At 40.6% G+C, this 17,843-nt stretch overlaps 1 protein-coding gene across 1 annotated transcript in view; it reads left to right on the top strand.

The window, feature by feature from the left end:
• LOC134349629 (ras-like protein family member 11A) overlaps nucleotides 1-17,843 on the top strand; it is a 36,589-nt gene that overhangs the window by 9,515 nt on the left and 9,231 nt on the right. The gene's annotated exons all lie outside the window — the stretch shown is intronic.

The raw sequence follows: 17,843 nt of genomic DNA on the forward strand, positions 1-17,843 counted from the left end.
TTGTCAAAAGTCTCAATGAAGTCCATGTAGACTATATCAACACCACTACGCTTATCAGTACTAATAACCATTCCAAAGCACTGACTGGATTTGTGCTGTAATCCTAAAATGTGTTGGAAAAGCTGGACAGGAGAAATTAATGACAGGTATCTCAGCACATAGTGGAAAATGTATAAATGTTTAATTTAAATACATCTCATAGATTGATAAAATTAATGATTCTTCAAGTTATTTTAAAAAAATAATCTGTACTGCATAGGTTGGGAAATTTTTAATATGTATTGTGGAAGTATCCATTTGTATGAAACAGCAACTTGTTGGCAGGTCACATAAGCTTGTAGTTTTGTGGGAACTAAGCCTCAGAAATGTTTACTTAAAAGTTTGATCACAGTAAAATTAGTCATTCATTTGCTTTGAAAAGTTTAAGTAATTACTGGACCCTTGGATATAAAGCATAAGACTAATATGCTCAACTGTCCGACTCAGCATTATCGATACAGAAATTCTTTGCACTTCTCAGTAAATATTTTAGTTAATTCTCTAATGAGAAAATATTGTATTCTTCAAAGGTCAAATTGTACACTATTCAATACATGTTTTGCCAGACCAGAACATAGAGATGTCAATATCCTATCTATAATATGAGATTATTAACAGTCGGGTGAATGAAATAATGACTGGTCCATAATAATGGGAAATACGCAGATAATGATTAACAGTCAATTAAAGTTAACGTTAAGAAAATTATGGGCTAGGAGGTACACTTTGCTATGTCTATTCAGAATCAGAATTAGGTTTATTATCACTGACACATGACAAGAAATTTGTTGCTTTGTAGCATCAGCACAGTGGAAGACATAAAAATCATTGTAAGTTACAAAAATAAAAAAAAGTGCAAAAGATGAATAATGACGTGGTTTTCATGGGTTCATGAACCGTTCAGAAATCTGATGGCAGAGGGCAAGAAAGTGTTCTTAAAACACTGAGTGTAGGTCTTCCGGCTTCTGTACCTCCCTGATGGTAGTAACGTGAACAAGGTATGTCCCAGATGATGAGGGTCTTTAATGATGGATGGAGCCTTCTTGAGGCACCGCCTCTTGAAGAGTTCATTAATGGTGAGGAGAGTTGTGCCCATACTGGATCCATGGAACAATTTTCCCGCAAGATCTGGGAAGTCAGGAAACCTCATGGTCTCCCTGACGATAACATCTGTGGGAAGTGCACCCAGGTGTAGCTCCTGACAGACTGTGGCAATGAACTGGAGCTGGATCTGAATTTACTCAGGACCATCTGGGAAGTTGAGGGCTTCGTAGATGAGACTGAGGTGGTCACACCTAGCCATAGCTTCAGGTAAATGGGTGGCCACCAAGAAGGGCAGCGAGCCACAGGATTCCACTGTAGCCATTCCCCTCAGCGACGTATCCCTCTTTAGATACTTCTGAGGCCATGGATGACATCAGGATACAGAGCAGCAATGAGGTCAGTGACACTGCAGATGTCTCTGAATCCCAGTGGGGAAGAGTGAAGTCAGATACAGCGACAGTGACTGGAGACTCATTACTTAGGGGGACAGCCAGGAGATTCTCAGCTTCGGAAGAAATGCCAGCATGGTGTTTTGCCTCCTGAGTGTCAGGCTCAAAGTTGTCTCAAAGCAGCTGCAGAATGTTCTCAAGGGGAGGGTGAGCAACCAGAGGTCATGGTACAGATTGGATTACTGACGATGCTATGTGCTAGCCAGGGCAGGAACAGATAAATAGAACAAATGAATGAATGGATGAGGAACTGGTGTAGTGGCAGGTTTCTAGATCATTGGAACCTCTTCTGAGAGGAAAGTAGATGTCATGACCAGTAAGTACATGCTGGAGTAAGGTAATATATGAGTGAGATCGATGAGGAAGTGTGTGTATCTTATAGGTGACATGGTCATTTTTATGTCAGTGATTTTGATCCTGATTAAAACATCAAGAACAAGAGGACAACTAGGAAAAGGGTAGAACCACCCTAGAATAAAGGAGGGAACATTTGCTTGGAGGTGTAGGATATGGGTGAGGGCCTAAATGAGTACTTTGCTTCAGTATTTACCAAAAAGAAGAACATGAAGGATAATAAGGAGATCAGTGTGCCATGTGCTAATTTGTTAGGGCATTTCAAAATAAAGGAGATAAGTGTTGGGTCTCTTAAAGAGCTTTGAGGTGGATAAGTCCCTAAGGCCTGAATGAATACACCCCCAGGTTATCGAGCGAGGCAACAGATGAGATTGCTGGACTATGACCAATACCTTTGTGTCCTCTTTAGCCACAGGTGACGCGTGTAGCTAATGTTATTCCTTTATTCAAGAAAGAAAATAGAGATAATCCCAGAAACTGTAGACTGATGAGTTTCATGACTGTGGTAGGAAAATTACGGGAAAGATTTCTTTGGGGATAGGATTTATGAACAATAAACCTACATACGAGGGGTGATTGATAAGTTCGTAGCCTAAGGTAGGAGGAGTCAATTTTAGAAAACCTAGCACATTTATTTTTCAACATAGTCCCCTCCTACATGTACACACTTAGTCCAGTGGTCGTGGAGCATACGGATCTTGGACCTCCAGGAAGTGTCCACAGCAGGGGTGATTGATAAGTTTGTGGCCTAAGGTAGAAGGAAATGAGTTGTACAGCTCTCGTTAGAGGCCACGAACTTATCAATCACTCTTGATGTGGACCACTTCTGGAGGTCCAAGATGCCGACTTCTACAAAGAGGGGAACCGTATGCTCCACGACCGCTGGACTAAGTATGTAAATGTAGGAAAAATAAATGTGCTTGGTTTTCTAAACTTGACTCCTTCTACCTTAGGCCACGAACTTATCAATCACCCTTCATATATGGTGTATATATATATATATATATGTACATTTATGGTAACATGCATGTACTTTGATCAGTTTTACTTTGAATTTTAAAACCAAGGCCAAATTAGGGACAGTCAGCATGCTTTGTGTGGGGCAAGTCATGTGTTATTAATGATTGTGTTTTTAAAGGAGTTAACGAAGCTGATTGATGAAGGTAGAGCTGTGGGTGTTGTCTACATGGATTTCAAGGCATCTTGGCAGCACTGCCCAGTCTAAACAGTGGCATCTCACTCACTCTTTAATTGTCTGAGCTAGGGACTGCCGTGATATGAATATCACAAAAGCCATGACTGGTTATTCAACAGCCAACTGAGGACGCACCAATAGACAACCCCTTAGGAAAACATCTTACTCAACTCGAGTGATCACATTACTTTGACACAGATTTTAGTAGGATGTCTGACAAGGTCCCTCATGGACTGCTCACCAAGAAAACTTAGGTGTATGGGATCCACTGTGAGTTGGTCATTTGGATTCAAAAATAGCTTGCCTATAGAAAACAGAGGGTAGTGGTTGATGGGACTTATTCTGGCTGTAGGTCTGTGCTGGTTTCTGCAGGGATCTAAGGTTCTGGGACCTTTGCCATTCCTGATACATATAAGTGACTTGGATGGATGGTTGATGGGTGGATTATTAAGCTTGCTGATGATACTAAATTGTGGTATTGTAGATAGTGTAGAAGACTGGCAAAGGATACAGTGGGATAAAAATCCAGTGCAGATATGTGTGGAGAAATAGCAGATGAAGTTTAGGCTGGTTGAATGTGGTGTTGCACTTGAGAGAAAAAACATAAGGAGATAGTACACTGCAAGATTCTCAACAGTGCTGATTTGCAGAGTGATCTTGGAGTCCAAGTCAATAGCTTCCTGCAAGTGGCTACCCAGGTTGACATGGTGGTAAAGAAGGCAAATGGCGTCCTGGCCTTTATTAGTTGAGGAAATGAGTTCAAGAATCAGGAAGTTATGTTGCAGCTTTATGAAAACTCTAATTAAGATGCCTCTGGACTGTTGCATTCAGTTCTTGTTGCTCCATTATAGGAAGGATGTTGAGGTATTGGAGAGTGTTACCAGTTTGCAACTGGATTAGAGGGCATCTGGTCTCTTAGGAGAAATTGGACAAGCTTGGGTTGGGGTGGAGGCTGGATGGTGGTCTGATAGAGGTTTATAAGATTATGAAGAGCATAGATAAGTAGGAATCCTGTTTTTTATCCCCCAAGATAGAAATATCTAATACCAGAGAACACAGGGTACATTTAAGTTAAAAGAGAGTAAGTTCAAAGGAGATATGTGGGCAAGTTTTTTTTTACACAGACTGGGTGCCTGGAATGTGTGGCCTGGGGTGGAGGCAAATACAACAGAGGCATTCAAGATGCTCTTGGGTAGGCACCTGAATGTGCCAGAAATGGAAGGATATGGACATTGTATAGACAGAAGGAATTATTTTGGTTGAGCATTTGATTACTAATTTAATTGGTTCAGTACAACCTTATGGGCTGAAAGGCCTGTTCCTGCACTGTACTGCTCTATGTTCTATGTTCTGTTGTTGAAGCAAAAATAAATCCTGTCAAATTTCAAGCCTTATAAAATTAGATGAACCTCATGTCCAGGTCACAACAACTTAATTTAGTTCTATTATTAAATGTAATCTTAGAGATTGTTACATGATCAACTGACTAATTAAGTTAACTGACTTTTATTTGCAAATGACATATAAAAGTAGTAGATGTAAAATTGAGAAGCACATAAATCAATAATGGTGAATTACTGCCAGGATGATTCATGAAGTAAATATAAGTACTTCAATGTGATGTTTTCAAGCATGTCACTATTTTTGGGGGTTTAATATTAAAAATTTATCCGCTGACATTCAAAATGCAACAATATATTTACAAAAATATTCAACATTTTTAAAGCTATTGTTTACAGCTAAAATATATGTGTGTAACCTACAAAACCAAAGCTGATTTATTTAAAAAAATCAATGCTGTTGCATAGATATCAAAGAACTTTACTGAGCAATAAGCTGTAGAAATCAAAGTTGCTGGTGAACGCAGCAGGCCAAGCAGCATCTATAGGAAGAGGCGCAGTCGACGTTTCAGGCCGAGACCCTTCGTCAGGACTAACTGAAGGAAGAACTGAACTGAAGGCCTCTTCCTATAGATGCTGCTTGGCCTGCTGCGTTCACCCTTATTTAATGAACAATAGCACACTAACATCAAGATAACTATCTGACTTATATGCTGTATGTCTGGAAAGGCTCATTGTATATTTTAAGAAAGCAATGCATACATTACCTTTGGAATAACAAAAATCTGTCAAATTAACTCATCCATTGATTTAAAATAGCTAATACTGGTTTCAATTCAGAAATCCAGATTTGCCTATGTTTTGTTTTCAACTAATGATTGTTTTTTTTGGGAGGAAGACTATATAAGGTAAGGTAAGAGTCTCTGACTTTTGAATGATTGAAGATCATAGTCCTTTGAATTTGGCCTTTTCATTGCAATGGATAAGGCTAGGGATGGACAATGCAAAATGTAGACTGGACATACAATATTTTATATTTAATCTGAGTGCCTTATATACTAATGGTATGAGTATTGAATTCTCCACTTTCAGGTAACCCACTTCCTCAGTGCTCTCTCACCACACAGACATGCCTGCCCACTTAACTTACTTCTCACTTTGTTCATCTCTCCCATACCCTCCATCCACCTGGTTCCAACAGTCCATCATACCCTCTCCATCAAGCTTCACCTACCACCTATGAGCCTCGATCACACCACGCCATCTACTCCCATTGAACCGCTATATACTGGAAAATTTTCCTGTCCCTTCTCAGGCCTAATGCAGGGTCCCAGTCAAAACATTTACACACCCTTTGGAGCCTCTTTTGTCTCCGGTTTACTCCATGTCATTAAGCTGTAGGATTCATTGTGAGTATAAGGTATCATCTTCTGGATGAGGACTCTTTCCGCTATACCAAGGGGGATAGATTCGGAGCAGAACCAGCAGCTCAGAAGAATCTATTGCTCTTTACCTTGATCCCATCCATCACTGACACACTTTGACTGGTGTATCTTCAAGATGCACTGAAGCACCTCACCAAAGCTTATTCATCAGGCCCACAAACCTGTAAGCTGCTCTGTACAGTCTTGTGGTCAGATGCCTTTCATTTCCTGTTCCAGATGGTGATGCAGCTGGTCACTCAGATATTTGTCTATTTCATGCAATGAAACAACATGAAGGATGTGACCTAACAGCCTTCAGGCCAATTGTTTACAATGTTTATCATTACTGGCATCAGTTAGCTCTCTTATTGGTGACTTTAAGGTGATCTGTTTAAATGGTTACTTTTTTTGCTCAGGTTAACATCCTCGCCCCTTACATACGTTATTCATTTTCTGGTTGGATCATTCCCTGTCTCTGCAGATACTATCTGGATTGTACTTGCCAAAGTCTCAAGTTTTAGGTTGAATCGTCCAACTGTTATTACCAGCATAAGTGAATACCATTTTGACTGGGATATGTTGCCACTTAAGATTGGTTTGAAACTTAAAATATGATCTGTACTTTCCACTGTTCTTCAGAGAAGAAATTGTTCCCTCATGGCTAAAATAAAGTCCTTATAGAAAAGCAACTATTTATAAATGTCCTAATTTGTTTTTATTTTAACAGCAGCAATGGTTCAGATCAAAGCCAACTGAAAGATGTAACTCCTAAAATGACCTCCCTGTATACAAAAGAAGTACTTCAGTCCTACATTCAGGTGATGGGAGCTCAATATAACACATCTGACTTAATGAATTTGCTCCAGGTGCTTTTGAGCAGTACTGACAAGTATTAAACGTTAAGATGTTTATCACTTGTCACTACTGCTCAAAAACACCTGGAGTTAGTATTCCCAAGAGTTATTGTGCTCAGTAATTGATAAAAACAAACAAAAAAAAATTGCAGGGAGCTTTTCCCAACAGTAAAATCAGCCACTGGATCTATCTGCTGACTTCTTAACTGATTTAGAAACCAGACAATGCGAGTCTGCTGAAGGAGCCTGGTCAACAGTAGCATGGTTTGTGTAGTAACCAGTGGAAACTGTGCCAGAGAAGAGCTTCCTGTGCAATATCCAAAAATGTATTAAGTCAAAAACCAAAGGTCTAAAAATAGGCAAGGCTAGAACTAAGTTCAGAGATAATCACTGCACCAGAGAAGACAGGTCTCTTGGGTGTAGCTAATTTTGCAGTCTATGAGCATTTCCTTTTTGTTACTGTAAATACTGGCAATCACTAACTCAGTATTGTTCTACTGTAAATGAGTTAGAACTGAACATCCGTTACTGAAGGCAATAACTTTGAACTGAATTGCAGTGTTTGTACACCAGTGTATCTGACTCATACCACATAACGTAAACCAGTTCTTAAAGTACTCCACACACGAAAACATGCATGCAAATATTTGGCCTCAGTCCTCATCTGTAAAAGGCAAGCATGCTCCAGGTGTTCACTGGACATCTCCAAATACCCTTCGTATTGTTTGTTGGGTTTGGAGGGAGCAGTCAGGAAGGGGGTGGGCTTTACTTGGGAGGGAGATATAGTATTAGTAATTATAAAGTTTTAAGATGACTTTCAGTCAGGAAAAGTGATGTAAGCTGAATGATTGTGGACAAGTTAATTGTGGGAAAGAGTTTGATATACAAAAATAAATTTTCTTGTTGGCTGATTGTTGTGTGCTATAAGATTTAATGTGGATGGATAGGTTAGTAAATTTGTGGATGATACCAAGATTGGTAGAGTTGTGGATAGTGTAGAATACTGGCAAAGAACACAGCATGATATAGATCAGTTGCAAATATGGGCTGAGAAATGGAGTTTAACCCAAATAAATGTGAGGTGTTGCACCCTGGTAGGACAAATGCAAGGAGACAGTACACCATTAAGGGCAAGATCCTTAACAGTATTGCCAAGCAGAGAGATCTTGGGATCCAGGTTCGTAGCTACTTGAAAATGGCTACACAGGTCAATATGGCAGCTAAGAAGTCTTATGGAATGCTTCCTTTTATGAGTCCAGGCACTGAATTCAAAAGTCAGGAGGTTATGTTGCGACTTTATAAAACTCAGGTTAGGCCACATCTGGAGTATTGTGTACTGTTCTGGTCGCTCCACTATAGGAAGGATGTTGAGGCTTTGGAGAGGGTGCAGAAGAGGTTTACCAGGATGCTGCCTGGTTTAGAGGACATGTGCTATCACAAGAGGCTGGATAAACTTGGGTTGCTTTCTCTGGAGTGTTGGAGGCCTAGGAGGGATTTGATAAAGGTTTACAAGATTATGAGAGGCATAGTTGGAGTGGACAGAGAGTATCTGTTTCCTAGGGTTGAAATGTCTAATAACAGATGGTATGCATTGAAGGTGAGAGGGGGTAGGTTGAAAGGGGATGTGAGGGGTAAGCTTTTTACTCAGACAGTCATGCATACCTGGAAAGCACTGCCTGGTATGGTGCTAGAGGCAAATACATTAGAGGCATTTAAGAGAAGTTTGGATAGCCACATGGATGTAAGGAAGATGGAGGGATATGGACATGGTGTCGATAGGAGGGATTAGTATTTGGGTGTTTTGGATTTCCTTTCTAGCTGGTTTGGCACATCATTGCAGGCGGAATGGCTTGTTCCAGTGCTGTACTGTTCTATGTTCTCTTAGAAGTAGAAGAGATGCTGGAGCAATTGCAAATTCTGAGGACACAGACAATGTGGAATAGCTGAATGGTATCATGTTTTGAAGAGCAGTGCTGGTTTGGAGCAGACTGTCTCTGAATCTTTCCCTTGGAAAATGTACAATGATGTGAGGACAAGGAAAATTCCCAAAACATTGCCCATCCTTCAAATTTTAGAGTTAGTAAAAGCTGGAAAAAGAGAAGATACAACATACCAAAAATGCAAAGTAGCAATTAAGATAGTCAGATAAAGATTAACAACTGACTATCCAAAGAAGCAAACTAAACATTGTACATATATGATACTTGTAAGTTGAACAGAGGAGTGTGAAAGTTGGCATAGTTAGTGTGCAGGTGTTAATGCTGGTGCCTTATATCTCCAGTGATCGGGGTTCAAATCTGATGTTGGGTGCTGTCTGCATGGAGGTTGCACATTCTTCCCATGACTGTGTTTTACTCAGGTGCTATGGTTTTCTCTCACATCCCAAACATGTGCAGTTTAATAGGTTAGTTGACAATAGTAAATTACCCCCAGCGTAAAAAGGTCGCAGGAATACTGGTGTGAATTGATGGGCACGTGAGGGAGGAAAGGTTTATCAGGAAATAACTGGGGGAATGAGATTGCTCTGAGAGCCAGCGTATACAGTACTCAGGCTGAAAAGTTGCCTTCTGTTCTGTATGAAGTATAAAAATCAATTATATGAGGTTAAAAGGTTTTTTAAAAACCTCTTTTGGTAATGTATTGCTTCTCACGGCCAAACAGGGCAGAACAAGGAATTTAAAATCCTGGCTTCTATTCATAATGGATGCATGTAATTCTTAATCAGGCGCAGCATATTTCATGATATAAAATCTTGGCTTGTGCACAAGGCCTGTGTGAGATTTTCAAGCCCCAGTGTCCCACCACTGTATTATTGCTGATCTCTTCCTCCCCTCCTCTGCCCCGGTTCATGTACCTAATCTCCACTTGCAGGTTGGGCTTTAACAATTCAATATCACTGAACGAGAAGACATTAAACAAACTGACATATTGTCAGCTGTATAGCTGCAAGATAACGAGGCTTACTGGACGTTAGTAACTGCACTTATCAAAGCCTTCCCAAGATGTTCCGGGTTGGTGTAACACTTCATGAATGATTGGCATTTACAAATGGATTGTTTTTTTGAATCAGTGTTATGCCGTACATGGCAAAATGGAAGTGAACATCATTCAAATTTCAAGCATGTATTATTGTTTGTACAATTTGAATTTGGAACCAAATAGTGCTTATTTCTGAAATCCAAATTCAAATGTTTAATGATTTTGATAGATAAAAGTCCGTGGTGTTTCCATGGGGCACCGACCCTGCACTGACCAGCGAGGAGCTTTTTCTGGTCAGGTGAACAATCCGATTGCCAGGGCAGAAAATCAAGCAAAAGAGGATCAGTCAGACTGTCCTTTCGTTTAAACTGGAGGTGTTTTTCCTGGATACTCTCTGCAATGTCATCTGATCTACCCAGTTCCAGGAGCAGGAAGAATTGCCCTTACCTGACAAACAAATTGAATACTAGGTTTCCCTTGGGGAATATCCTTATCATTTTCCAGAACTTTGTTGGAAATGATATATAAATCACAGAGTGCCAAGCCATCATCTGCCAGTGAACAGAAAAGCTTGATGGGAAGTTACCGGAACAGGTTTGTACCTGTTTTAGTTCCAAAGGCCTATTTTACTTTAATTTTAATATTAATAAAATACTCTGTTGAGCTGTAGAAATATACAGCGATGAGTTAAAAAAGTAATATTTCTACAGAGGAGACTATGAGCCAATGCTTTGGGATTTAATTACACTACTTCCTAATGGTCTCGGAGAAAATATTTTCCTCCCTCTCCTCATGCATCTTGCTCATTTGCTTCATCAGTAAAGTGTCACATACTTAAACTCTCAAGCCTGCTAAACCTATAATCTATGATTTTGCGACCAGCTGCATAGGTGACTGCTGCCATGGTATGACAAATTTCATGACATACTGTATGACAGTGATAGAACCATAGAACACTACAGCACAGAAAACAGGCCATTCGGCCCTTCTAGTTTGTGCCAAAACTTTATTCCGCTAGTCCCATTGACCTGCACCCAGTCCATAACCCTCCAGACCTCTCCCATCCATGTATCTATCCAATTTATTCTTAAGAGTGAGCCCGCATTTACTACATCAGATGGCAGCTTGATCCACACTCCCAACAATCTCTGAGTGAAGAAGTTCCCCTAATGTTCCCCCTAAACCTTTCCCCTTTCATCCCAAAGCCATGTCCTCTCATATTTATCTCTCCTAATCTAAGTGGAAAGAGCCTACTCGCATTTACTCTGTCTATACCCCTCATAATTTTGTAAACCTCTATCAAATCCCCCCTCATTCTTCTACGCTCCAAGGAATAAAGTCCTAACCTGTTCAATCTTTCCCTGTAACTCAACTCCTAAAGACCCGGCAACATCCTAATAAATCTTCTTTGCACTCTTTCAATCTTACTGATATCCTTCATATAGTTAGGTGACCAGAACTGCAGACAATACTCCAAATTTGACCTCACCAATGTCTTATACAACCTCACCACAACATCTCAACTCCGATACTCAATACTTTGATTTATGAATGCCAGGATGCCAAAAGCCTTCTTTACAACCCTGACTACCTGTGACGCCACTTTCAGGGAATTATGTATCTGAACTTCCAGATCCCTTTGTTCCTTTGCACTCCTCAGTGCCCTACCATTTACTGTGTATGCCCTACCTTGATATGTCCTTCCAAAATGCAACACCTCACACTTGTCTGCATTAAATTCCATCTGCCATTTTCTGGCCCATTTTTCCAGTTGGTCCAGATCCCTGTGCAAGCTTGGAAAGCCTTCCTCGCTATCCACAACGCCTCCAATCTTAGTGCCATCAGCAAACTTGCTGATCCAATTTACCACATTATTATCTAGATCATTGATAGAGACAACAAACAACAACGGTCCCAGCTCAGATCCCTGCGGCACACCACTAGACACAGGCCTCCAGTCTGAGAAGCAATCATCCACTATCACTCTCTGTCTTCTACCACACAGCCAATTTCAAATCCAGGTTACAACCTCTCCATGGATACCCAGCGTCTGAACCTTCTGAACTAACCTCCCATGTGGAACCTTGTCAAAGGCCTTACTAAAGTCCATGTAGACAACATCCACAGCCTTTCCTTCATCTACTTTCTTGGTAACCTCCTCGAAAAACTCTTCAAGATTTGTTAAACACGATATTAAAAACTCTACAAGATTCATTAAACACGTATGTGACTATCCTTAATCAGCCCTTTGCTATCCAAATACTTGTATATCCAATCTCTCAGAACACCTTCCAATAATTTACCTACTACTGATGTCAGGCTCACAGGCCTGTAATTACCTGGTTTACTTTTGGAGCCTTTTTTAAACAACGGAACAACACGAGCTACCCTCCAATCCTCCGGCACCATACCTGTGGCTGAGGACATTTTAAAATATTTCTGCCAGGGCCCCTGCAATTTCTACACAAGTCTCTCTCAAGGTTGGAGGAAATATCATGTCAGGCCTGGGGGATTTATCTACCTTTATTCACTGTTATGCAGCAAGCACCTCCTCCTCTTTAATCTCTATATGTTCCATGACACTGTTGCTTGTTTCCCTTCCTTCCATGTATGCTATGCCAGTTTCCTGAGTAAATACTGATGCAAAAAAACTGTTTAAGATCTCCCCCATCTCGTGAGGCTCCACACATAGATGACCACTCTGATCTTCTAGGGGACCAATTTTGTCCCTTACTATCCTTTTACACCTAATGTACTTGTAGAAACCCTTCGGGTTTACGGTCACACTATCTGCCAAAGCAACCTCATGTCTTCTTTTTGCCTTCCTGATTTCCTTCTTTAGTATTTACTTACATTTTCTATACTCTTCAAGTACCTCATTTGTTCTTTGTTGCTTATACCTGCTATATGCCTCTCTTTTTCTTAACCAAATCACCAATATCCCTTGAAAACCAAGGTTCCCTATGCCTGTTAACTTTGCCTTTAATCCTGGCAGGAACATGCAAACTCTGCACTCTCAAAATTTCACCTTTGAAGGCCTTCCACTTACTGAACACATCCTTGCCAGAAAACAACTTATCCCAATCCACTCTTCCTAGATCCTTTCTCATTTCCACAAAATTGGCCCTTCTCCAATTTAGAACCTGAACTCGAGGACCAGACCTATCCTTATCCATAATTAACTTGAAACTAATGACGTTATGGTCACTGGACCCAAAATGTTTGCCCACACATACTACTGTCACCTGACCTGTCTGGTTCCCTAATAGGAGATGAAGTATTGCAACCTCTCTCGAAGGTCCCTCTATATACTGATTTAGAAAACATTCCTGATAATAAACCTGATTCTGATTCTGAAGTTTTGAGTACTCTTGCAACCACTTTAACTGCGCAGGACATCAGGCGCTATTTGTCTGAGAATAGTGACACCATTGCACTAATTTAATAACCTCCTTCAGGGCTGCAACAGTTCCAAACTGCTTCCCACTCAGTTTTCTTCTTTGATTCTCTGTGGTTTCATCTGGAAGTTGGCTTAACTTCAGAGGAAGATGGATCGCAGTGATTTAGTGATATGCAGGTTCTTTTGAGTTGCCGCTTGCATTACTGAACAATAGAAGAAAAGTGATCAGCACAATATCTTCAATATCTTTTATCGGGGGTAATAACTCACATATAAGATCATAACAATGTATTGAAAGTCAGATCACATGTTCATAAAGATAATTTTTCACCTATATTGTATATGCTACACAATAGTACAAGTATTTCAGAAAAATTATATGAAATGAATCCACAATAAATTACATATTATTTTACTGGATCCTTGACTTTTTGATCAGCAGACCAACAGACTATAATCGGTAAGGATAGGCAACAACACCTCTGCCACGATTATTCTAAACACAGGTGCTCCAGAAGGCTGTATCCTCAGCCCTTACTGGACTTCCTGTACACTAATAACTGCTTGGCCATATTCTGCACTAACTCCTTCTAGACATTTGCAGATCATACCACCATAGTGGGCTTCGTATCAAATAATGATAAGTTAGAGTACAGGGAGGATATAGAGAGTTTAGTGACATGGTGTCGTGACAACCACCTTTCCTTCAATGTCAACAAAAGAGCTGGCCACTGATTTTGGAGAGGGGGCAGTGGACGTGCACCTGTCCACATCAAAGGTGTTTAGGTTGAGGTGGTTGAGAGCTTCAAGTTCAATGCCTCCTCTTCCTCGGGAGGCTAAGCAAATTTGGTAAGTCCCCATTTACTTACCAATTTTTAGCGATGCACCATAGAAAGCATTCTTATGTACCACTAAGCTGAAGGACAGCTTCTATCTGACCCTTGAACAGACCTCTTGTACAATGGGACAGACTCTTGTCCTCACAATCATTATGATTTTGTACTTATCATTTATCTACAGTGCACTTTTTCAGTCACATTTTGAATTTATTTTGCACAAGTATTATTTTACTTTATTCTAACTCAGTGCACTGTGTAATGATTGGATCTGTATAAACAGTATGCAAGAGATGTTTTTCACTGTATCTTGGTACATGTTAATACCAATATTCATATATTAGAAAGATCCATTGTCAGTGTGAGGCTAAAGCAAACTCAGGGAACCATGCCTCATATTTCTAAAGACATGAACATTGAATTCTCCAATTTCAGGTAGACTGCTCTCTCTCTGACTCTTTTTCTCTCTTCACGATTCACCCATTTCCTGCTACACTCAGCACCCACTCAGTTTATCTGTCTGCTGTTTACCCTGCTGGTGCACGACAGCACTGCTCGATCTGGTTCAAACCGAATCATCAAGTTGCTGTGTTTGGCCTCATCAGCAACAACAATGAGACAGTGTACAAACAGGAAGTAGAATGGTGAGAGCACAACATGAGTGTCAGCTTGAACCAGACCTAACAGATATTGTGGACTTTAGGAATGTGCAAATGTGCAGGCTTATGGCACATACACGGCTCCTCTGTGGAGAGAGTTAGGAGCACTGTTTCTGGGAGTGCACATAACAGATGATCTCAGCTGGCACCTCAACACCATCTCTTTGGTCAAGAAAGCACAGTGATGTCTCCAGTTCCTGAGGAGATTGAGCTGAGCAGGGCTCTCTCCTCCCCCTTTTTAAAGCAATCTTTACAGGAGCACCATTGAGAGTGCCCTGACCAGCTGCAACACCGTCTGGTACGGGAATTGCAAAGCACCTGACCACAAGCCCCTACAGAGGATTGCCAGGACTGCTGAGAGGATCATTGGGCTATCTTTTCCACCCAACAGAGCACTGCATATACACAGGGCCCATAGCATCGTCGATAATCCCTCCTATTTGTCCAACATTCTCTTCCCCCCCCCCACCACCATCATCAGGCAGGAGGTACCATAGCGCTAGAACATGAACTGTTAGGATGGGAAACAGCTTCTTCCCCCAGGCCATAAGACTAGAGAACTCCCTGCCACCACCCAGGTCTCATCACATATCAAGTACCAGTATTGTTATACTGTTTATTTTTTATGTTGTGTCATAGATGCATCTTATTATTTGTTTATTTACTTATGGTAATATTACTTTGTGTGATGTGTGTGTGTGTGTGTGTGTGTGTGTGTGTGTGTGTGTGTGTGTGAGTTATATGTACTGTGGTGTGCACTTTGGTCCAGAGGAACATTGTTTCGTTTGGCAGTGTACGGTTGAATGACAACAAACTGAACTTGATACCAAACTTTGTAACTTTTGTAGCATTGTGAAATGAGTTGCATCTCCCATTGAGTTTCTGTGGCATCTCATCTTATGGATGCACAATTTCAAAACATAAAAAGCCTCTAAATCAATGAACAATATGTAAGACATCACACGTGAACTTCTGTCTCCAGGCATGAGTCCATTTCCTCTGCTGAAACTTTCATCTGTACCTTTACACAATTCCAATGGCCAGCCTTGGTCAGTATCTGCTCCATGCCTTGCATTCAGTTTTGAACTTTCCTGCACAGAATTTAACTCTCTACAAGTACTCTTCAGACTGTTCTTTCACTTTTTACTAAACTAGGATGACTTCCAGAGCAGAGCACGTGTTTCCAGGGTCTGGTGAAGACACTGCAGCCAAGTATAAAAACTAAATGGAGCACAGAATCTCTCAAACAACCCACCCATGTACCATCTTAAATGCTGCCCAGTCTACCTCTGCTTGAGTCCACAGATTCTGAGTCTACAAAAGTATCTTCAGAGCCCTCAGAATGAGATGGGGAAACAAGTTATCCTTGACCACAAGACTCAGAAGGTATTAACCCCAGTTTTGCAATGTCTCAATTTAAAAATTCTCCTCATTTTTGTTGTTCCTTTGTCAATTAATTCTCCCTACCCATATAATCTCCAGCTCTATAACACACTGAGCTGTTTCTTTTATTCTGTCTTTCTGTTCATTACCAATTTTAGTTGCTCCATCAATCTGTTCAACAATCTCTTTGACCCCCCCCCCCCCATCAACCACCACCAGGTAGGTGGTACCATAGCATTAGGACAAGAACTGTTAGGATGGGAAACAGCTTCTCTCCCCAGATCATATGACCTCTGAACTCTCTGCCACCAGCTAGGTCTCATCACATATGAAACACCAGCAGCATTATACTGTTTATTTTATAACTTATGTCATAAATGCATCTTATTATTTGTTAATTTACTGGTGCTAATATTACTTCCTGTGTTAAGTGTGTGATTTATATTTACTGTGTTATGCACCTTGACCCAGAGGAACATTGTTTCATTTGGCAATATACTTGTGTACTTTTGAATGACAATTAACTAAACTTGAACAATGGTGCCTTTGCTTCTAGCTATGAGTCCCTAGGGCCTAAATTTCCCATCTTTCCTTTCTTCCTTAAAGAGCTTCTTGGATGTTTTTGACCTTAATTGTGCATCACAAGTATGTTTTGTTCTTTTGTTGTTGACTGAAATGTAAGTGTTAAGTACACACAGAGTATTATAAAATTTCTACACATAGCTATTTTATGATTGATTTCTCCACCTCCACAATTTAATTTTCCCACAAATAAGAATCAGTTTCCTGTTGCCAAATTGCATTGCTGAAGTTGACTATTTGCTCCATTTGTCTTTTTAGCAAAGTGTGGTTCACAGCTTTAGAGTTTACAGGCCTTTGGTCTGTTTTCAAGTAGCTAAACAAGAAAAGCTCCAGCAAACTACAAAACAAAGGTGAACCATCTACTCCTTCAGTAATGTACTTAGATTGTGAGAAGTTTGCTGGAGGTCTGCAGTGCCTTGGAGGTTAAATGGGAAGGTCCACATGAAACAAAATAGGAGTGGTTCTGAAAATAACCTACCAGAGATAGAGAAAGGAACTCTGGTAGATAAAATATATCATGAGGATCTGTGAATCATGGAAAAAAATCCGTGTTTAGATAAAAGAACAAGTGAAAAACATGGCCAATATGTTAATGGAGGAATCAACTGTAGGTTTTCTGATCACAAAAATAGAAAATCTATAGATGCTGGAAATCCAACCAACACGTACACAGCAGGCCTTTCAGCATCTATGGAAAAAAGTACCGTCAACGTGTCAGGACGAGACCCTTCGGCAGGACTGGAGAGAAACAGGTGAGTAGATTTAAAAGGTGGGGGAGGGGAGAGAGAAACACAAGGTGAAGCAACACACATAAAAGTTGCTGGTGAAACCTGGGAGCGGGAGGGATGAAGTGAAGAGCTGGAAAGTTGATTGGTGAAAGAGATACTGTGCTGGAGAAGGGGAAGCCTGACAGGAAAGAACAGAAGACCATGGAAAATGGAAAAGCGGGGAGGAGCACCAGAGGGAGGTGATGAGCAGTCGCCTTATCTCCTTGCCTGCCATTGCCTCTGTCTCTCACCTCCCCCACCTTTAAAATCCTTTTTTCTCCAGTCCTACTGAAGGGACTCGGCCTGAAACGCTGACTGTACTTTTTTTTTCCATAGATGCTGCCTGGCCTGCTGAGTTCCTCCAGCATTTTATGTGTGTAGTTTTTCTACAGCATGTGCAAAGGATCTAGTACAAACAGAATGTGATATTACATTAAGTAAACATATCTTCTTTATTATACATGAAGAACAATTAAAGAAGTGATCTGATGGGAATGATGGGTCTGCAATACAACACAAGTAATTGGAAAGGTGAGGA

The sequence above is a fragment of the Mobula hypostoma genome, chromosome 7 (assembly GCF_963921235.1).
Source record: "Mobula hypostoma chromosome 7, sMobHyp1.1, whole genome shotgun sequence".
NCBI lineage: Eukaryota > Metazoa > Chordata > Chondrichthyes > Myliobatiformes > Myliobatidae > Mobula > Mobula hypostoma.